The following is a 20,403-nucleotide window of genomic DNA, read 5'->3' as shown; positions in this document are numbered from 1 at the left end:
TTTTAGAGCATGACCCAGATGCCAAAGCTTCAGGCTGTATGAATATTTTAGTGTCTCTCAGAAAATTTTGTCCACCATCAGGAGCAATACTCAAGTGAAATTAACTGAATAACTGAAATTAACTAATCAAGAAGAGAAAGGTTTGGAGGTTTGGTGACATGTAAGATGTAAAAAGCAGCTGAAGACAGACAAGAGTGGGGCAGCCATATTTGTATCATAAGCAACAATATGACTACTTTGCCAGGATGCAAGGCATACTACAAGAAGTGACCCTTTGATAGATAAAAATTATAAAATTATTAATGGTCATGTAGAATAGATAGACTTATTCCATTCCTATCTGTATTTGGAAGCCAGAAAGCTAATGAGCATGAATATAATGAGCAGAACTCATTATCAAAACACACTGACTCAGAATTACTTTTTTGGAAAATAAGCAGATCTAGAAAACTTGCAGTCAAGAGACCTACAGAGATGAAGCAGCATATCCTGGCCTAGAAATATTCATTTTTAGTGGATCCTGAAACACCAGAAGGACAGTAGAACAATGCAGAGTGTTCAGCCAACATCACAGTAGGTCACCAGCATACTTGACAGCACTGCAGCTTGGTCTGCCTGACAAGGGATCCTAGGCAGCAGAAAAATGAATTGTTGATGAAATTGAATGGGAACACAGTCACTAGAAGTCTACACTGGTTTACAAGATAGCATTCTTGCAAGAAACTAATGATACACAATGTCTGTGTGGTTTGTTCCAAAGGGATTAACATAGGGCTTGAAGCCCCTCCAAAGAGCTCGCTTGCTGGTTCCCTTCAGGCAGCCATCTGTTTGCAGCAGGTTATTCAGTGCTGCTGAGCTATGACCAGACTGAACCAACAAGCAGTTAAACTGTGCTTTGACTACAGCCATCATCAGCTGTAAGTCACAGGCAAGACCGAGGCAGAGTCGATCTCGCCACACTGGCAAGAAACTTCAGGTGAGAGGCACACGACTGATCTCTGCTGTAGAAAGAGTTAAAAACTTCACAAACATCCTTGACGATTTGACCGTGGAAACCAAGTCAGGTGATCAGTATGACTTGAAGCATGTGAGCAAGAGACACCATCAAAGCACCTAAAGAGAGTGGGACCTCCTTAGTAAATGGAGTCCAGGCCAGCTTCTGACAGCGACCAAAAAACCCACAGAAACACGAGAGTTTACAACCCCAATCCAGTTTGAGCAGGGATGTGCTTTTATCTGTGTACAGTATTAGGGATACTGTTTCAACACCCACAGTTTTAGGAGGTTGTTGAAATATTGGCAGGGGTGTGGAAAACAGCCAAAACACTGTGCAGGATCTAGAGAAAAAGGCCATAGCAAAGACTTGGAGAACACAGTCTGTTGAGTTAATCAAGACTTATAAAAAATGAGAAATTATTTGATTACAGAGAATGTTTCCTGGCAGGAAATGTCATGGATGAGGGAGCTCTTAATCTAGCAGAGAAATGTGCAACAAATGCCAATAGCTGGAAATGGAAGCCTGGCACCTTCAAACGAGAACATGATCAGAAATGTTTAACGATGAGAGTAAGCATTAAAACAAATTGCCAAAGAAAGTGGTCGGTTCTTCATATCGAACTATCATCACGTTAAATCTCCAGGCATTTCTAAATGATGAGTTTCTGTTAAACAAGTCATTTGGCTCCTAATGGGAAGGACTGTCCAAACCTAATGGCCCATCCCAAGGACTGAAACTCAGCTGGCTTCAGGAAATTCAGACCAGATGATTTACTGACTTCCCTAGCCATCATTTTGTGTATCTTAGAGACTGGCACATGTTAGTTTAAATTTTTTAATTCTTACCTACCAGCCTTATTTGTCATCTCTCTTGTAAGCAAAGACTTCCTCCAGCTTCTGCCTGTCTGGACTCCACAGGTGGGCAAAGAACTGTCTCTGCATCTCTGGACATGCAAAGGCAATTTCTCCTTGTGGCTGAGTACCCTGCAGTAGGCTGGGGCTTTTCTCAGACTTCTCAGTTTTTCCTGGAAAAAGGGCAGTTTCTCTCTATCCATCTTTCTCTCTTTCTCCATCTTAAGCCACAATTGCCAAGTCTCCTGGAAAATATTTTCTAGCTTCTGGAACAGATTATTATCCCTGCTTGGTGCAGATCTTTCTCTGGGTGGTTTTCAGAGCCTCTTGGGGCCCACTACTTCCCAGGGTCTGGCAAAATCCCTGACCACCACTTGGGACCTTGGTTTGTTTATTTTAACATTTACAGTGAATAAAATGAAACCAATCAATGCCAACCATTGGTACAGAACAAAAAAATTAATATATACCAAACACATTTCTATCTGCTAAAGAAAGACGTAGAATAAAGGCCTCACCCAGTGTCAAATTAAATAAAGGCCAGAGTTAAAAGTTTTGTCTTGCGACACATTCTACAACTGTTCAAACTCTGTGTCAAGAAGCAATAAATGCCAGAGCCAAGGGCTTGTGGGGAACAAGTTCTCCTTCCTGGTCCCAGAAGCTCAGGCCCAGAGACAGATACCAGGAGCATTCTGATTCATTTCAACTGCTGCAAAAATCAGGCAGCGCCAGGGCAGAGACAGGCGCCTGTTGGAGAGGGTGGGTCAGATAAGGTGCTCAGCTTCAGCAAAGCTGGTGCCTTAAATAAGTGCCTGTGACACGGGACTGAGAGGAACTCTCACCTCGGGGCCCTGCCTTTCCAATACTCTGGTTTTGTCCTGCTCTCCTGCTCTGTGTGGGATGTGGGCTCTGGGACTGATGGTCTACACCTTGTCCTTTGCACTTCTCTTCAGAGTCTTCCCAATTTAGCTGATTTCTATGTTCTGTTGAAAAAACAGAAGGCACAGGAGTCAAATATCACTGAGACATTTGGGAAAAGCTGCCTTATGCTTTGCCATGGCATGCATGCCCAGGCTGAAGCTGGTGACCTGCCCCGACTCTCCTTCTGGGTCTCTGGTGTGGCTGCTCACCACAGTGGGGCTCCTGGGTTTCCAGCCCTTAGCTCCTTGGCTCAGGCAATGCCAAAGCCATTGTTTTCTGTGCTGAAACTATGTGGTTTCTGTGCTGGAATTATGAGTAAACCATGAAAAAATATTAACATTTTTGTGTAGGCTTATGCAACTTTTTCCATGAAGACCCTCAAAAATGGCAAAAGTCTTGTCATTAACTGTATGTGTGTGTATGGTACTCGGGTGTCTTCTGAAAGCAGCAAATGTTTGTCCAGAAAGAGCATGTTTGCAGACTGGAGAGGTTCTGAAGGACATCACTTATAAAAACTCCCACCAAAAGGCCTCTGTGAAGGCCTCACTAAGCAGACACATATAAACCTGCTTTACAGACAAATTTTGTTCTACAAACACAGCTGCTACTGCTTTCGAGCAGTCATGAAGCATGGCTACAATGTCAATTAGATTGGAGCAAAGTCCCACCACGGTGCCACTTTTTACCAGGAGTGGGTGCCTCTTCTGTCCTGGAGCAAGAATGGTGGTCACCCCCAGGGGCCCACTGGCTTCACCAGTGCCTCACCAAGGGCCCCAGAAATGCTCTCCTACCAGGAAACACTCTTGTACATGAGATCCCAAACACTATATAAAGGGCTTTCAGCCTTAGCATGTGTATCAGCACTTTGTAAAACACATGGGGATGGAAACATATATGCCAAATTCTTTGAGCAGTGAGACTGATTAGTGATTCAAGGTTTGTCCTGGGGAAATGCTTGCTTTTATAAAATAGTGGGCTGCTGTCACTCATGTTTGAGCAGACTTCATTGCTCAGGGGCTCAGATGTATCCTGTGAAATTCAGACATACCACTGAGTGTTTTTGAGGTTGGTGGGTGGATGCCTGCCCATTACAGAGCCCAGCTATACAGATGCTCAATGATTAAGCTGGACTCCTACACACTTGTAAGGTACACAAGGCTCATGGAGTGCCTGCCAAGTTCCTCAAGTAGTAATAGTTCATGACACTCTTGAGATATCTGCCAGATGCCGACACAGTGTTCTGAAGTTCCTATTTCAGGACATAATTTTAAAAATACTTCTAGCTGGGGATTTAGATGCCAAAAAGCATTTGTGTATGAATTTGTAATGTAAACCATAAACCCAACAGGAAACATCAGAGCCTTCTCCTTTTGTAGACACCTTGTGACTAAGGAGTTAGGAAAATGTTCTTCTATTGGCAAGAAAACAAATACATTTTACTGTCCCATATGTGCAAAATGAAATAACCAATTAACATATATCTGGCAAAGAAAGAATATTTTTACCTTCCAGCATTGCCCACACATCCCAAATTTTATATTGATTGCACCATTTATGAGTATTGCACAGGGAGCAGATGGTGAACACTCTGCTGAGCCTGAGTGTGGCTGACAGGGAGATATGGCACTTTTAATAACAGAAGCAGCAATTTAGCTCAAGCCTGAATTTTCTCACATTCTGCAGCTTACACAAGGAGAGCAAAAGCTTTATAACATAGTTGCTTTCATATCAACAAGTGGCTGGCATAACCACTCTCAGAGTACTGATATAATTCTTATCCTTTCAGTAGACATCAAAATTAAATGCAGAAGAAAAGAAGTCCCAAAAAGAGACCCTTGTCTGCTTTGCCTCACATAGGGTCTACATTTGTAGACTCAAGTTCAATAACCCCCTGGTGCATGTGTATGTTGTATGTGTTTTCAGCACATTGGCTCTTTGAAGTGGCTTCTTGGCTTTTAAATCTTTTCTCAAGTAAGTCTCAGATAGGTCTGAGGAAGACTTAAAGCTAACAAAACACTAGGCCTGCTTTTCCCAGTGGGTTTTCACAGGGGAAATGCAAAGACAACAACAGTGTGAGCAGAAGAATGCAACTCCCACCCCTGCAGCAAGCCATCCTCAATGCACGTTTTCAGCCTGGCCACACAAGCCTCTGGGCCAGAATAAAGTTATGTATTTGTTGTTTGTCTGTGGGGTATTGTCACTGGTTATTTGTAATTGCTGAATAGATTCAAATGCCCTGTGCCATCATTTTGAGCCATGTACCATCTTCTTCATCAGGTTGGCATATGCTGGGCCCCTGAATGCAGTAATGAGCCTTGATCATCCTCAGCTGGAGCTTCCAGACACACCCACGGGGGCAGGAAGCCCCATTTCAACCAGCCCCAATCCCCAAGCTGGTTGAAAAGGCTGGGGTATGATGTCCTGGCTGAGCAGTAATGGGGGACTGCTGCTCTCTTATCCATGTCTGTGGCTGTACCTTTTTTTTTTTTCACCATGGGCCTTATTGATCTAGACCTCAACCACCAGGTTGATATCCTGTCTTTGTCCAGCCTGGTTGTTGTGGACCTTCCTGCCCATCATTAAACCTGGTCTTAACCCTGAACTATGGACTGAATTGACCTCAGGCCTCTTTTGTCACCATGATACTGCCTCATGATCTGGGCTCTTGGGTGGTTCCAGCTATCATGTCCAGGTTTGTACTGCTTGCCTCATTTGGGTGCAGTTTGGGGAGGCTGGATCCTGCTAGGTCTGGGTTCCTATTGCCTCCTGGATCCCCCTGCTTCTAGGAGGAACTGGCTGTGTGGTGTCATGACCCCAGGATGTGCATTTAGGTTTATAGGAGCATGGATATGACCAAGGGGCCCTGACCCAAGAGTCCTTCTTGTCACACAGTAGCTGGCAGGCCATGTGGGTAGTTTCAGCTGGAGAATGAGATGTGATGGGGTGGAGAACTGTACCTCAGGCCATTTGGGGTGGTTGAGAGTAGGATCAAGGCCAAGCCCCTATATCAGTCATTAAACATTTAGGTCTAGTTTTAAAGTCAATCCTGTTTCTAATACAGTGAAATGCCACGAGTGAGTGACTGAATCCTTTCAGCTCATTATTTTGTGAGGACCAGAGTTCACTACATATGTGTTAGTACACTCCACACTGACCTGTAAGAGGCATAAATATAGAGCTCTGGTTTCCCACATAGCTGCAATACCTGTCTCCTGTAGTCTTCATCAAAATGACCCTGTCTTCCTGGCATCTTAAGACTTCCCATAACAATATCCCTGGACTCTTCCCATGACCTCGGAATTATTCCTTCTCTGGTTCTTCTAAGCCTCTGCTTCATCCTGTATCCTCACCATCTTCCCTTACAGTGATAATTTGACTTTATCTTGCTTTTTAATTCAAATATTTGCTCATATTCTCACATTTACCACTTTTACTGGACAGGTGAGCAAGAGGTTGTGTGCGCAAGGCCAGAGCTGGAGCTGCATGCCCACCAAAGCCACAGGTAATGGCTGGCTTCCGCTTGCCTCTTCCTTGCTAGATGGAAGTGCTCTGGTTTGGGGTGCCCCTCTTTCCCTCTTCCCACATGGACTGCTGTGAAATTTGTTTTAAGAGGCTGCTTCTCTGTTCAAACATGATTGAAACTGACCACCAGATTCAAGGGTACCTGGGGAAAGGGCTGTCAGACGGACTTTACATAAGCCCTTGTTCCTCTGAAAACTTGAACTATGTAGTGAGATTCAAATGCTCAGGAAATGGAGTTAGTGTGCCTCCCTCATCTTTTAAAATCATACAACAACTGCAGTAGTATTGTAAGTGTATTTAAAATACATAATAAAGCTTGCTACTTTGTTTTCAGAACTGCTGTGGAAAATCAGCATTTTACACATTTACATTTTACATTACTGGGTAATGATAAGAAAGTTTTTGAACAGCTATTATACTGCACAAGTGTGTGGGGAGCTGCTTGTCTTTAACTTAGAACAGAGGGAATTTTTCAAATTGGAAAAATAGAGTAGTAAGTGTAGTTTGAACGTGCCTCTCGCCTTTTCTCTTTTCACTGTTTTCGTGCTAGCTTGAATGTGTAACCAGATAGTTTTCTGAGACTTTTGTTAGCAACCAGAGTTTAATGTGCAGGCACCAATCTGAATATTATGGGAATTTAGAGGCCTTTGAGTGTGGAATAAATTTGTTTTAAAAGCAACAGCAATTGCTCAAGGGATCATTTTACAATAATAGATTTGAAACTTGTGAGTGATGCAGTAGACGAGAGTTGAAGACGTGGATGAAGTGTTTTGTGGGCTGCTGGGAACACAACAGATCATGATTATTGCATTGACAGAGGTGGGTTGTGGGGGCAGCTGACACCTCTTTAAAGTTGGGTCTTTCAAGCCATCCATGGTTACCATGGGACTTGGGAAGGCTTCAGGAGCACCACCCAGTCACACTGATGGATGAGGCAAGGAGGAGAGCCTGTGTCTCTATATGCAGTAGAGTTCTGCACTGGCTAACACAAGTGCTGTTGTCTTATTAACTCAAATAGTAAATTATGAAGATCAATTAAAAAGAAGGGATCTCAAGTAAAAGGAACTCTAAAGAGATCTACATGACCCTGACAGAAGAAACCGTGGCCCAGACCACCAGAGCTGTCCAAATGAGAGTCAGGTGCCTGAATAACTTTCAAGATCTCAGACACGGTCTGGAGAGAGAAAAGGAGCTGGCAGTCTACTGAGCTACTTCTTAATAGATTGCTTTTCTTCCACTTTGAGAGGAAGCATCAAAGGCTGTCAATATTATTCAGGATGCTATTGGGAATTTCTCCTGCTTTTATTTACTAATTCCTAATGTTAGCATTTTGGTTTACATGTGGTATGTACACTGGAAGTAACTTGAAATTCTAGACTTTATTTGCCTGGTTGCCCAAATATAGAAACTTCTTGTTTGGCAAACTGAAAAAAAAAATTAGAAGTGCTTTATCTGTAACTCCTTGCTATGATCAAATCAAGACCTTGATGTCCTCATACTCCTTACCAGGACACTTTAGCAGCAGTGATCTATATCCCTAAAACAGAATAGTTATTATTAGCTAAAACTGAAACATAATCAATCAGATTCTGGTTTGGAGATGTTATGGATGGCATGTAAAATGAAGTACTGACAAAATAGCACAGCTATGAAATTCTATTCATAAATTCACACTCATTAGTTTCCAAACTATTGTTAATGATAAGATCTTCATGGATGTCAACAAGACAGAAGTGGGAAGGCAGAAAAACAAGAATCATTAAATTAAACTTGAATGTGCATACATATAGAAACATATACCCATATGTTTATTTTCACAAGTGAGATAATGCTATGTCTGTTTTAAGTGTATTTTTCTGCTGTTCCATCTGTACAGATGTCTCTTAAAGCAATTATGAAAAGCTATAGGAGATGAAGGGAGGAGCAAAGGAGTGTATGACCCCAAAGAAGTGAATAAATCATGTGGACACATCCTGTGTGGGCAGTTTGAGCTGGCTCACAGGCAGCACCAGATAAGTCTGTCCCACAGAGGATGCTACTTTGTGCTCTGGATTAAATCCCTCTGGATTTAATGTTTCACAAACATCCTGCTGACCCTCAAATGGCTGTAAGGATGGGTGTGAAAGTGCAAGCCTAAGATAAGTAATACAAAGGTCTCCACAGGCAGGTAGAGCAAGAGCTTCAAAGATCTCAACTTTTGCCATTCATCTTAATGGCATGGTATTACTTCAATCACACAGCACTGTACATTTTAATGCTGTTAGCTATGTCATTGCTGGGTAAAACTTGCAAGGTAAAACTGGACTGACAAGTAATATGAATATATATAATATATATAATAGTCACTCTCATTAGCATTGCATCATGGTAATATTTTTATGAGTTTGATATGTGCATTATAAAGGATTGTCTTGAAACTATAAAATAGGCTGATAATGTGACTGTTCTACTGTTTTCCTGGCAACATGCCTTTACATTACAATTCAGCATTACTGTGACCATGAGATGATAAAATTTAAGCCCATGAGGAAAGGAAGGAAGGCAGGATGATAATATAGGTCTTTAGGAGAATAGATTTCATCTTCTTCAGGGTACCATGGGAGGCTTCATGGAGCACTGTGAAGGAGCTTCACATTTGTTTGATCTTCAAGAACCCCTTTGGAGTAGGAATACTCAGAAATGACTAGTTCTGGCAGGGGACTGGCTTTGGAACAGGAACCTCCTGACTGAAATGCAATGCATCCTTAGAGGTTTTCCAAACTCAACTGGATGAAGCTTCAAGAACTTTGAAAGTTACCCCTGCTTTGTGCAGCAGAAGTGAGATGGTCCAAAGGTCCCTTCCAACCTGAATGAGTTTTATGTTTATGTTCTGCCATTATGGGTACATATTAAAAAGCCATATTCTTTTCAGTTAACAAATGGAAGACTCCCAGCCATTCTTTGAATTGCTGCAAATTAAAAAAGAAAAGCCTGTGATAGTCAAATATGATGGTGATGAGCCCAGTACAAATTTTCTTGTTTGCAAATTGAGGAATTGTGTAGTGCATCAGGCAACAAGAGTGTCATCATTTTGCCTTTGTACAGTGTTGTATCTTGGTTATTCTGAAAGTTTTGAGACAGAATCCTGTTCCACTAGTGGAATCAAGTGTCTCTTCCTCAAGCAAAAACACCACGGTTCTTTAAAGGCAGGACACAGGTGTCTCTCACAAGTTGCAAGGCATTTTGACAAAGTGTGGCATTTAGAAATATTTATTTCTTGTTACTTTCCACTGAAAATAGGTGTGTTCTTCACAACCTAAGGTGATGTGATGTGACTCCAAGCTGGCTAGAATGTTGAGGCAGACCTGAGTAAACCTTGTTCTTAAGTTGGGAGTACTCAAAACTGTAAAAGAGCTTTTAAATAAAAATCCAAGTTTTATTTTAACAGAAACTATATCCCATAGCTTAAAAAAGAGATAAAACTTTGAGTGAGACAAAAGAGAAATCAAAGTGTTTGGAAACCAAATTGCTTCTTGCTTGGTATGTCCTGGCAGAAAAGGTCCTTTTTTAGTGCTTTCTCTCAGTTTAGCAGCTCAGGAACTTTCTGTATTACAACAAAATCTCCTCTGAGGAGGTCTTCGAAACTATAATTTTTTAAAATATCTCTAAGCCCATCACTGGGGCTTGGTTGTGTATCTGTTTTTCTTAGCACTTTGCCAGTCTCTGAGTTCTCACACCCTCAGCATAGGCTCTTACATGTTTTACTCAGTGTTCAAGTATTTTAATTCAATTGATTTTTAAACTAGATTCTTATATCTAAAAAACTCACCTGAAGAATGAAAGAGGCTGATAAGAGGGGAGCTATCTGCCAGGGGGTGGAGGATATAAATCATCAAAGGAAGTGTATTTTAAAACCAGCTTGGCACTGAACATATGTGGTGAAAGAAACATGTAAAGAGAAGTCCCTCCACATGTTTAGGGTTAGTTTCCTTTTTATTTTGTTTTTATTTAGCTTTAATGTTTAATACCTTAAAAGTTGCACAGGGCATGATTGGAAGAACTGACCCATAGAGTAGATTGCTGTGGTTGTCAGAGAATAATTAAGTTCTTCAGAAAGGGTTGCAGGAGATGAGGTGAAGAAGCATGAAGCACTGGTGGAAAGACAAACTGAAATAGAGAGATGATTTTACCATATGATATGAGGTTTTGGAGCAATATTGTAAATACTGTAAGATATTTCAATCTTATACATTGACTTCTAAAAAGGTAAATTGCATGTAGGAAATTAGCTGGTAAATGTATGTTAACATGAGAAAGTAACTTTGCTCATGGGCACTTTTTTAGTGAAAACCTTCAAGAGACATACAGATGTTTTTCAAATTCTCAGTTCATTGAGTTTAGTGCCACGTACTGCCACTGGTTGTAAGGCTGCTCTAGCCCCCAGGCTTGGCTTTTACCTATTTTTAGTCTGAAAGTACTAAAGAGTCTCTCAGTACCTATTTAAAGCTATGGCTCCAGATGGATAAGAGAGAGAAGTATACAAACACCTTGTTTTTCCTTTTGATTAGAAAGGACTGTGTGCATAGAAAATGGTGCAGAGATTTTGGTCATTGGCCTCTGAACCACAGACAGCTGTGCAAAGGACCATCCCTGGGTCTGCCAGCTATAACAGATCTGTGGCTATAGGGCTCAGCAGAATAGATGATGTTCTATCAGTGAGACCAGGTCAGGCCAAGGACATGGTGAGCTCCTGAGAGTTTCTATGGGGAGCAGAAGGTCTGGGTGTGAGGGAAGAACAGGGTACCCAGCTGCAAGTCACAATGTCTGGTTAGGAGTCTCAGAAAGGGCAGAATCACACATGGCAAGTATTTGTGTGGGAGAGCTATTCCTTAATGAGTTTGCAGTGTGCCAGGCCTTATATTGATGTGAGTCAGCCATTTGGTTTTTAATCTCTTCCTCTGCATGCATAGTGACTATTCATGGGAGGACTACAGTGAAGTATCCTGAAACTAAAAGGCATTTTAGGATCTCATGGCTACAGCAATGAAAGCCACAGCAAGTTTGGATAGCACAAACAGGCTGCAGCGTAGTTCATGTTTTCTGCTCACTGTCACACCCCTGCTCACATTTATCCTAACTCATAATGCAGCATCAACTCTAAAAATTCAACTGCTGCTGCCAGTATGTAAATTAAATACCTCACATGGGTGTTACCTCTTCAGGATCACCCTGTTCTTACTGCTCAAGAAGTCAAGTAATGGGAGCAGGTGATCACATCAGCTGAGAAAGTAGACGAGCCAGTATCTTCTGCAGATCTAACATTTTAAAACATTCTAAACAAGCACGTGCCTGCCTAGATTTACCCTGGAAGACAGTATAATACCCATCTGTGTAACTGCAGAATTACTGCCTGCTGAAATGAGACTCCTGTGAAACTGAAGCTTTTTGTAGCTCCAGATACCTCAGGCTCACCCTTGTCTCCAGAGCACATTTTGCAATGCTTCATATTTAAAGCTATGTACATATGCTCAGCAAAACAAGATCCCTTCCTCGGGGGGTGAGGGGAATGGGGGCATGGCAGCTAACTACCAGCCTAAAGAAAGAGGGAAATGAGTGACAGTCATTAAGTAGGTCACTTCTACTTTGTGTAACAGTGTCCTTCTGGTGCTCAGGTTAATCTGTCAAAGGAACTGTCTGGGTTCAAACTTTCACCTGAGCTTGCTGTTTCTGCTCCAGAAAAGCAGGGAAAGTAAGGAAAAAAACCCTGTATAAAAATTGGTGTTTTCAGATGATGAATATATGATTGTAGCTTCTAGTGATTCTAGTCTATTTAACTCCCACTAATTAAACATATGGTTTAGTTTTGTTTTGTGCATCTATGTAGCGTCTTAACAACAACAAAATAAACCTGAAAAAAACCCCAACAAACAAAGAAAAAACCCCACCATCCCTCTGTAGCAGCTGCATTGGCTTCTGCTAATATTTGGTTCCCTTACAGTAAAACCAAAAGTAGTTCAGCAAAAGATGTAAACCTTTCCTTTACTTTTATGTTCAAAGACAAAGATCATGGCTTTGAAATGGTGAGTTTCTGCTGGAAGACGGAACACAAGTTTATCTGTGGAGAGTGGGAAGTTGTAGTATTAGATCTTCTTTCAGGAAGCTTCTTTGACCTCAAATAGAAGGTCAAAACATTTTGGTCACCAAAGCTCTCAAACAAGGGAGTTCAAAGATTAAGATAGAAAAAAGATTTTTTCCAATAAATTTCTCAAAGAAGTGGGAAGGGTATTACTATTGTCATTGTTTTGTTGTGGCAGATAAACTGCTGGCCTGAGACATTGTCCTTGCTGAAAAACTGATGACAGTTCAGTTTTGAAAAGTGGGTGTTTCCTCTGCTTTTAGTCACCACTTTACACTTTCAAAAGGAAACAAACACAAAAACCCCCAACCAAAAATCCACCATCATTTCTCACGTTCCTGTTGCTTTTTTGAGAGACCTGTGTCACAAAGACTTACTGAGTGTGAAGCAAGCTGCTGCTTCATTTTTTTATCCTCCCCTTCTAGGAAACAGTTGCTTTAGGACTGATTCTAGTAACCTGATACCACTTGATGTATTTTTGCTGGAATATGGAACCTACATAAATTGCACCATAAGCAAATTTCTTTATAATGGAAGGATTGGGAAGCTTCAGCTTGGCAGGCCATTTCATTGGTGTGGCTTTTTTAAGGTGGATTTTCCAGATGCTTTTTAACAGATGATATTGTAGACTTTTTCAAAGGATATTAGGAATACACAGCTGCTGCTGTTTTTAGAGCATCCCACCTTGGCTCCACATTTGGAAAAGCCTGACAGATACCAATGTACAATCTGAAAGGAAAATTGCTGTTATTTGCACTTTCCAATGTGCCTAATTATGTGTCAGTGTTGCACGAGCCCACAGACTCCTGCTGAAATCGAATCCCATCTCTTCAGACTCAAATACAGATGAAAAGTTAGGTCTTTCCTCTCCTAAACTGACAATAATCCATGAAGAGTAGCAGAAACCAAGTACCTCATTCATTAAACCAAAACATCATTCCTCTCTGGCTGGGACACAGTAGATGATATGGGGTCTTGTTTAGACAGAGAATGAACAGATGTGAAGTGGCTCTGCAGCACGGTGTGATGCAAGCATGGGCTCTTCCAGTGCTGGTCCTGAAAAGGAGTCAGAACAGAACTTTAAGTAGGAGAATTTCCTCCCAGCTGAACAAAAGGTCTTGTAGACTGTGATTACAGTGAGATCAACCAAACCAGCTGGATCCACTGCACACAGAGTACATCCCAGGACTCTGGGCTAGTGGAAGCCTTCATACCCTCTAATTGATGTCCTGAGACACTCAGCACCTCCTGCTCTGTGAGGGGCTGGCACTGTCTGAACACATTAACAGCAGCATGGCCTTTGCCTCAGACCTTTCTAGGGTGCCAATGCTTTTGTTTAGATTTCCTGACAGCTCTGAGAAAAATAATTCCTCACAAGGTCAAGACTTATTTCTGCTATCAATAGGAGATGCCATCCCTTCCTGTATTCAAAAAGAGTGGGAAACCTTGGCCAGTGACTTCCACATGGAAAGTGCTTTTTAGAGAGTTTAAAACTTGCATTGTTTGCCTGGCACAGGCTGAGGCACTGGGGAATGCTCTGAACTATGAGGACCATGCAATCTCTGTCACCACTTTATTCCAACTGGAGAGCTCTGTTACAACTCATTAATGCTCCCAGTCTATTCAGACTTGATTTTGTTGTCGTTACAGTATTATCTGTCCCTGAGATATTGCAGAGTAGTGCACCTTCCACCAGCTCTTCCTTTCACTGCAGCACATGGCTGCACATTGCGCAGGGCTGAGCTGTTTGTCTGGCTGTGCCATATGGGAATTTCTCCTGATAAGGTAAACCTTCCTGTTCTGCCCAGAAAGGGAGCCTGGCCCTTAAGAATGAAGGAAAGAAGGAGATTTGCACTTTGTTCCTTCCACTATGAAGAATGCTGCCCAGTGGTCAGATTGAAGTAAACACAAGATAGGGAGCTGGAATGCAACTCTTACCTTATCATCTCCTGGCCCCTACCTCAGGAACCCTCTGTCATCTCATAACATTTATTACAGGCTTACCAAGCATCAGAAAGTGTTCAGGGTTTTGGGCTTCTGCTCCTAAATAACTTATGTGATGATGAATGAGTAATTTAAACTTACAGCACCTTGCTTCATTATCGCCAAAACTCAACAGGAATTTTACTGGGCTCCCTGGAAGCTCAGTGTTCATAAATGGCTTTAAGGGTCTTTCCTCAAGTATTTTCTTGTTATGTGCTAATATGGTAATAACCTTAACTTGAGATTATTATTCCAGAGCCAAGTGGTAAACAGCAGCTCCAATTCACTCTGAATGGGTTTGCCTGCCCTGGAATGGGGTGGCTGCATGGAAGCTGTGCTGCTGCTTTTTGCCTTGGTTTCCTCTAGGACCCATGTAGCGTAATTGCAGCCGTGAAAACTAGCTTTTCTTTTAGGGTAGCTTTTCTGTTCAAAGTCCTTGGAATAACCAGATCCCCTGTTAAATTACTCAACTTACTTTTAAAAGGTCTTTTAAAAATAGTTTCAGAGGCTCTTTTTTGAAGAAATGGTTACAAGAAGCTAAGCCATGTATCTTCACATAATAATTATAATAATTAGATCCTATCCCTTAGTCTTATGCTTTAACTACTCAAAAATGAGGGTATAGCCTTACAAAAGCCCTTTTTAATATATGTTTAGAATATGTGGCAACCTGGTTTCTCCAGGCAAAAGACTGTTTCTGCTGCTTTCTGACTGCTAAGGACGAGCTGCTCTGTACTCGTGGGAGGGATTTCCCTAAAACTCAGCACCCGGGAATCCCAGCCCTCAGACATTGACACTTTGTCCTATGGTTAAACCAAACACCTCTAGCTTTGGGGGTTGCCTCAGCTCAGCTTGCAGGTATCCATAGCCACTGTGTTTGGGATTAAGATTTTTTTTTTGTATTTAATTAGTAATTTCATAATCTGTAACCAAGAAGAGGTGGGTTTTGAAATTAATTTTTCAGATAATCATTTGTCTCCCAGATTCTTAAGTAGTGACTGCTGGGATCATATTTTCGTCACAGCTGCCTTGCCCTGTACAAGGATCAAAAACTAGGTGTGAGCCAAGAGGTGCAGATGAGGGGGGAAATGTGTCATTTCACTGTAGCTGTGCAGAAAATAGGTGCTGCAAACAAGTATTAGGGAAGAAGCCCAGCTTTTAAAGGGGCATGTGGTGAAGGAGCCAGGGAAGTAAGGTACCTAGCACAGAGACAGAAATTTATGGCAGTAAAGGCTTTCAGCCACAGGGATTCCCAGGGATCCCTCACATATGAAGATCTGTGTTTGTGCTCTAATAAAAGAAGATTAACTAGGAAGCAGTTTGCTTGACTGAATTCTACTCTTAATTCTGGTTGGGCTTTTGGTTTTACTGACTTGGTCTGTATCTTCATGTAGCAAATATAAAATGCTTCACTTTTGTAACTTTTTCTTTGGTGTCCAGAGTTCTGAGAAGCAGTTAAATTATCCCATAGGGATACACTTAGGAAAGACTAAAACTAGGAAGAGTGCTTCAGTAGAAAACCTGAATCATGGAATATCTCTGACAACATATGCCTGGTAACAGAAAATTGGTTGTGTGGGATTTTTGTGGAGAAGCCCTTCCAAACAAGACTCAGACATAAGTAGTCACCTAAGGCTGCTTTGAGTCAGATATGCTGATGATAGCCTGTGGGGAGCGCTTTTTAATGGGGTGAAGTCCATGTCCAATAGACTAGTTCAACTGCTCAATTTCCACTGAACAAATTATTACTGTTCTTCAGGAGAAAAGACACCACTCTCACAGAGCAGTGCCTGGCTGATGGATGGTCCTTACATGGTTCTGCTCCAAGAAAAGCTGCAAACTGAGGCACTTTGCAAAATGGAATGTAAAAACAGCAGTTCTTGTTTCAGTGTAGCAAAGCATTTGTCATTTCCATTTCAGGACAGATGAACTTTTTTTTTGACTTTTTTTGTTGACAGATAACAACCCATATGGGCTCTATATACCCTATGATAGCCAGAGTGTGTGACAGGTGCTCTCTTCCCAGAGGCTTTGCTTTGGGTCAAGTACAGTGAATGCTGGCATTTGAGAGGTTCATGACATTTTTTTAAGGTCATGAAACAGTTAAGTAAATAGTGGCATTTGTATATATTTGTACACATGCACACACACTTATGTATTTAAGACATTCAAAGAGGTTGCAAATTTTTAGCAGAAGTTGTGCAACTGGGTCTGTGTGACAGTACATAAAATTATTAAGTTTTGAGGTTTCTTAATTTTTATCATTCTTATTAAACATTTTTAAAGGATCCCTTTAAAATCCCATTAAATGCTTGCATTTGCCTAAAATGTTTTGTTTTATTAAATGAGCATACCTGTGAATAGACTAAGTTTGAATATGTTGGTGTAGAAACATTTGTTTCTATTTGCTGAATTTTCACTCTGGGAAAAGTAAAAAAAAAAAGAGGCATTTTCTCCTGGAAAAGATTCCTCATATACAATTTTTTTACTAAGTTTAATAAAAAGTCAAAGAAAAGAAAACATTCAAGTCTCTTGACTCTTGCCAGCTCCTGCTGCTGCTATTTGTTTATAGTTTATTCCTTTATTTTTATTATTACTGACCATTTATTAGTACTGTAGTGGTGCCCAGATCTTCCCCATGACGATCGTAAGTACACGTACAAGTCTCGTAAACAGACGAGCTGATACCATTTCTTCCGTGAAGAATCCCAGCACAGTCAGCCGACCTGGAGCCAGGAAGTGCAATACAATAAAATCACATCCAGGCTTTGGGGTACATTTATGAGCAAACACGACCAGGGAGGGTTTTGAAAAACTGCTGGCAAAGACTCAGGTCTGCATGCTGTCGGGACACCATTTTATCCCTTCTCGGAATAGAAAGGGGCATTTCTCAGACAAAATAAGGGCTTGTAGCCATCCTGCAGAAGTGGCCAGTAACTGGGTTCTGGAGAAGGTGTGTTCTGTGTCTTCAGACTGTGGGTCTGGGGAGTGGGAGCAGTGCCCCAGCAGCCTAACTGCAAATGAAATTTGGAGCCTAGTGTCAGCAGCTGCGGAGTTTGACGGCCACCCCACAATGTGTCACCCCCTCTGCAGGGACAGGAAGGACCTAGTCTGGAAGGGCAAGGTCCAGCCACTGTTCTGGGTACATTTCTTCCCTACTGAGGGCTTCAATAGGAGTCACAAACATGGGCCCTTGATAACAGAGAGGGTTTTGTGAAAGCAAGAACTTATGCAGATTTGAAGCTTAAAAAAACCCAAATAAAGATAAGTCAGATAAACACTTATACAGTGGATAAAGTTTGGGAGAACTTTGAGAAGCAGAGAAGTGTGTGGACTTGTCTCTTTTAAGAGTGTGGAGGGACTGAGAGAGAACTGATGAAATTTAATGGAAGGAGGGATGATACTAGGTCCTCTGAGACTGGGAAGAGATTTCCTCACCTACTCACTTCTGTGTGAGGCAGTCTAGTTACTTGGAGGCAAGATAATCTCAGTAGAGCAGAAATTAAATCTGTGATTTTTTAAATACACAGAGGTTGGGAGGAAGGTTTTAAGAGGCTGCAGACAAAGCGGAGTAACTCTCTAGTAGAGATCTATATTAGTAATCTCTATTAGAATACAGTAACTACAAATGTTATAAAGTTGTTGAGTAGAAGGAATGCAGGTGTAAATGTCAGGACTGAGTAACACATGGGTCAATGATTTTGCAGTAAAAGATGTGCTGGGCTGGACTGTGAAGGCTAGGCTGGTACTAGTGGAGAAAGCCTGAAGTTAGAGAAAATGATGGAGTAAAGAAACAAAGGCTGCTGGGGCAGTGGAGTGAGATAAGGATGTTGGGATGCAGCAGAGGCTTAGACATCACAAAGCCCAGGCATCTCCTGGTATAAATAAAAGTAACTCCCTGGAAGCTAATGGACCTGGTGTGATGCTCATTAGGTGAGGACAGAGAGGGAATGAAAGAACAGGATGATGATGCAAAAAAGATCTCTGGAACATAATTCAACTTTAAACCTGCTGGATAATGTCTGGCTTGGGCAGGCCTGTGCAGTCAGCAATACCAACACAGGAGAATAACTCCATGCCTGCCATGGTGGTGAAGCTGAAGGCAATGAAATGAGTTATTAGCTGTAGCTTTATGTCAAAAATGGCATATGATTATTCCTGTAATGAACTAAACTGATAAATAGTAAGAACTGTTTATGGTTCATTCAATGTAAATTAAGCCAACAATAAATATAATCAGGTATGTTATAAATGTTAATTAACACATTGGAAACATGGAGACAAGCACTGAGAAACAAAATTATAAATGTTCAAATAATGCAGCAGTTGCAGAGGGAGATGTAAATTAAGTCAAATGGACAGTCTCAGTGACAGAAAAGATATTTAACAGGTAATAAAAACAGCAAGAAAACAGCATTCTGCAGTGGGATTGGAGGTCAGTACAGGCACTAGGAGAGAAGTATTGCATTGCCATATATCAGATGTTTCGCTTAGAAAAAAACAATGATTTCTGTTTCTTTATGAGAAAAGCAAAAAAAAGAGAACATCTGTGTTCTTTCTGTGAAAGAAACCATGTCTGCAAAATTCACCACAGCAAGTCTGAAAGAGCATGGAAAGTTATCATGCTTTTTGATTCAATAATCTGCCTTGAGAAGGTATTAAATACATTGTTTTCAACAACTATTAATACTATATTAAGGATGAAATCCAAGTAAGCTCAGCAACCTATTGCAAACAAGGGTAAATTGGCATGTTAACCCTATAGTTTGTTTACACTGGTTATATAGCAGCCTTGCAGCATGAAAAATGCAATTTGTTGGAATGCATTTCTTTAGGGTATGTTTCTTTTGGCTCTTGGAAATTGTCCTGTGACTCAGATCATGGCCAATAAAGAAAAAGGCTCTACCTGAAGTGTTGCTGCTGTCACATGGTATTTATGTTGCTGATAAACAGGAAAATGCTTGCTCAGCACTTTATTCTAAGGCAATTGTGAAGCAATACACAGTTTCTGAAACAGAACTAAGTGGCTGTATCCGGTATTTCAAGGCTAAAATCTGAAAAATTATGTGTGGGATAGGAGTCTTCTTGTTCTTTTAATGTGTTTGCTCTCTTATCCCTTCCTGGCAGAACCAAGCTTACATGTGGGAGCAGTGATGCAGAAGTCTGGAGCTTCGTTCTTAGCACAGTCTTCTTCTAGCAGGGGAGAGTTGTACCCTCTCACCATCCAACTAAGTCAGCTTTTTACATGGCCACTGCAAATATGTTATCTTGCTGCTGTTTTCCATATCTAAATATTTAACTCCTAGATCCTAAACTCAAGGAGCAGCTGCCAAATGTTATCTTTAAGAACCCCACTGGGAAAGGAGAAAGAGTTCTCTTCCTCTCTTACAACATGGCAGATTTATTCTTCAGAATAAGATGCTTCTGTGCATAATTTCATTAAAAATAAGAAAAACCCTGAAAACAGAATGAGTGAAATTTCCTGATTTGAAAAATACATTTTATATTCTGTGTTTTGGAAGAGATTTTATTGCACCTTTCTTCTGTTTGATTGTTTTGCTTTTGTTAGTGGAGAGGAATTCAAAGCAATGAAATTAAGCCTATGAACCAGTACAAGTAATCATATTGAACCTAGGATAATTGAACTAGCAATTTCCCCCAGCTGTAGGCAGTTTGTGAACTGCCAGGCAATAAATCCACTGCCATCTACCACAGAAAGTACTGTTGCCTAGTTTCCCTTCCCTTTGCCTTGGGATTTACTTTGCATTCAGTGGATTGTTTTAAATCCTTGCCTGCATTCAATATGAAGGCTGTGGTCCAAGTGCAGCTGAGGGTTTCCTCCTTTGCAATCACTGACCAGGGCCAGACCTTTCAGTATTAAACATGCTTCAGGGGACAGGCACAAAGAAGTGATCAGGTGCTGGGGGGAGCCTGCTCTGTTGCTGAACTCAGAAAATAGGTCAGCTGTCCTTCAGCTGCCTTGAAAAAAATATAAAGGGGCTGAGGAATAAACT

General features: G+C 41.2%; 1 long non-coding RNA gene across 3 annotated transcripts in view; it reads left to right on the top strand.

Moving 5' to 3' along the window:
• Positions 1 to 2,977: 2,977 nt before the first annotated feature.
• The window catches only part of LOC107202376, a 40,788-nt gene continuing 23,362 nt past the window's right edge, over positions 2,978 to 20,403 (top strand). For 2 of the 3 annotated variants that reach the window (XR_004496361.1, XR_004496360.1), the window contains exons 1-2: positions 2,978 to 5,461; positions 6,211 to 6,271. This is a non-coding gene — a long non-coding RNA (uncharacterized LOC107202376). The remainder of the gene's footprint in view (positions 5,462 to 6,210; positions 6,272 to 20,403) is intronic. The other variant, XR_001520665.2, reaches the window with a different exon arrangement.

The sequence above is a fragment of the Parus major genome, chromosome 3 (genome assembly GCF_001522545.3).
Source record: "Parus major isolate Abel chromosome 3, Parus_major1.1, whole genome shotgun sequence".
Classification (NCBI taxonomy): domain Eukaryota; kingdom Metazoa; phylum Chordata; class Aves; order Passeriformes; family Paridae; genus Parus; species Parus major.
Note: the sequence above shows the minus strand (reverse complement) of the source record. Positions and strands in the feature narration are given on the sequence as shown.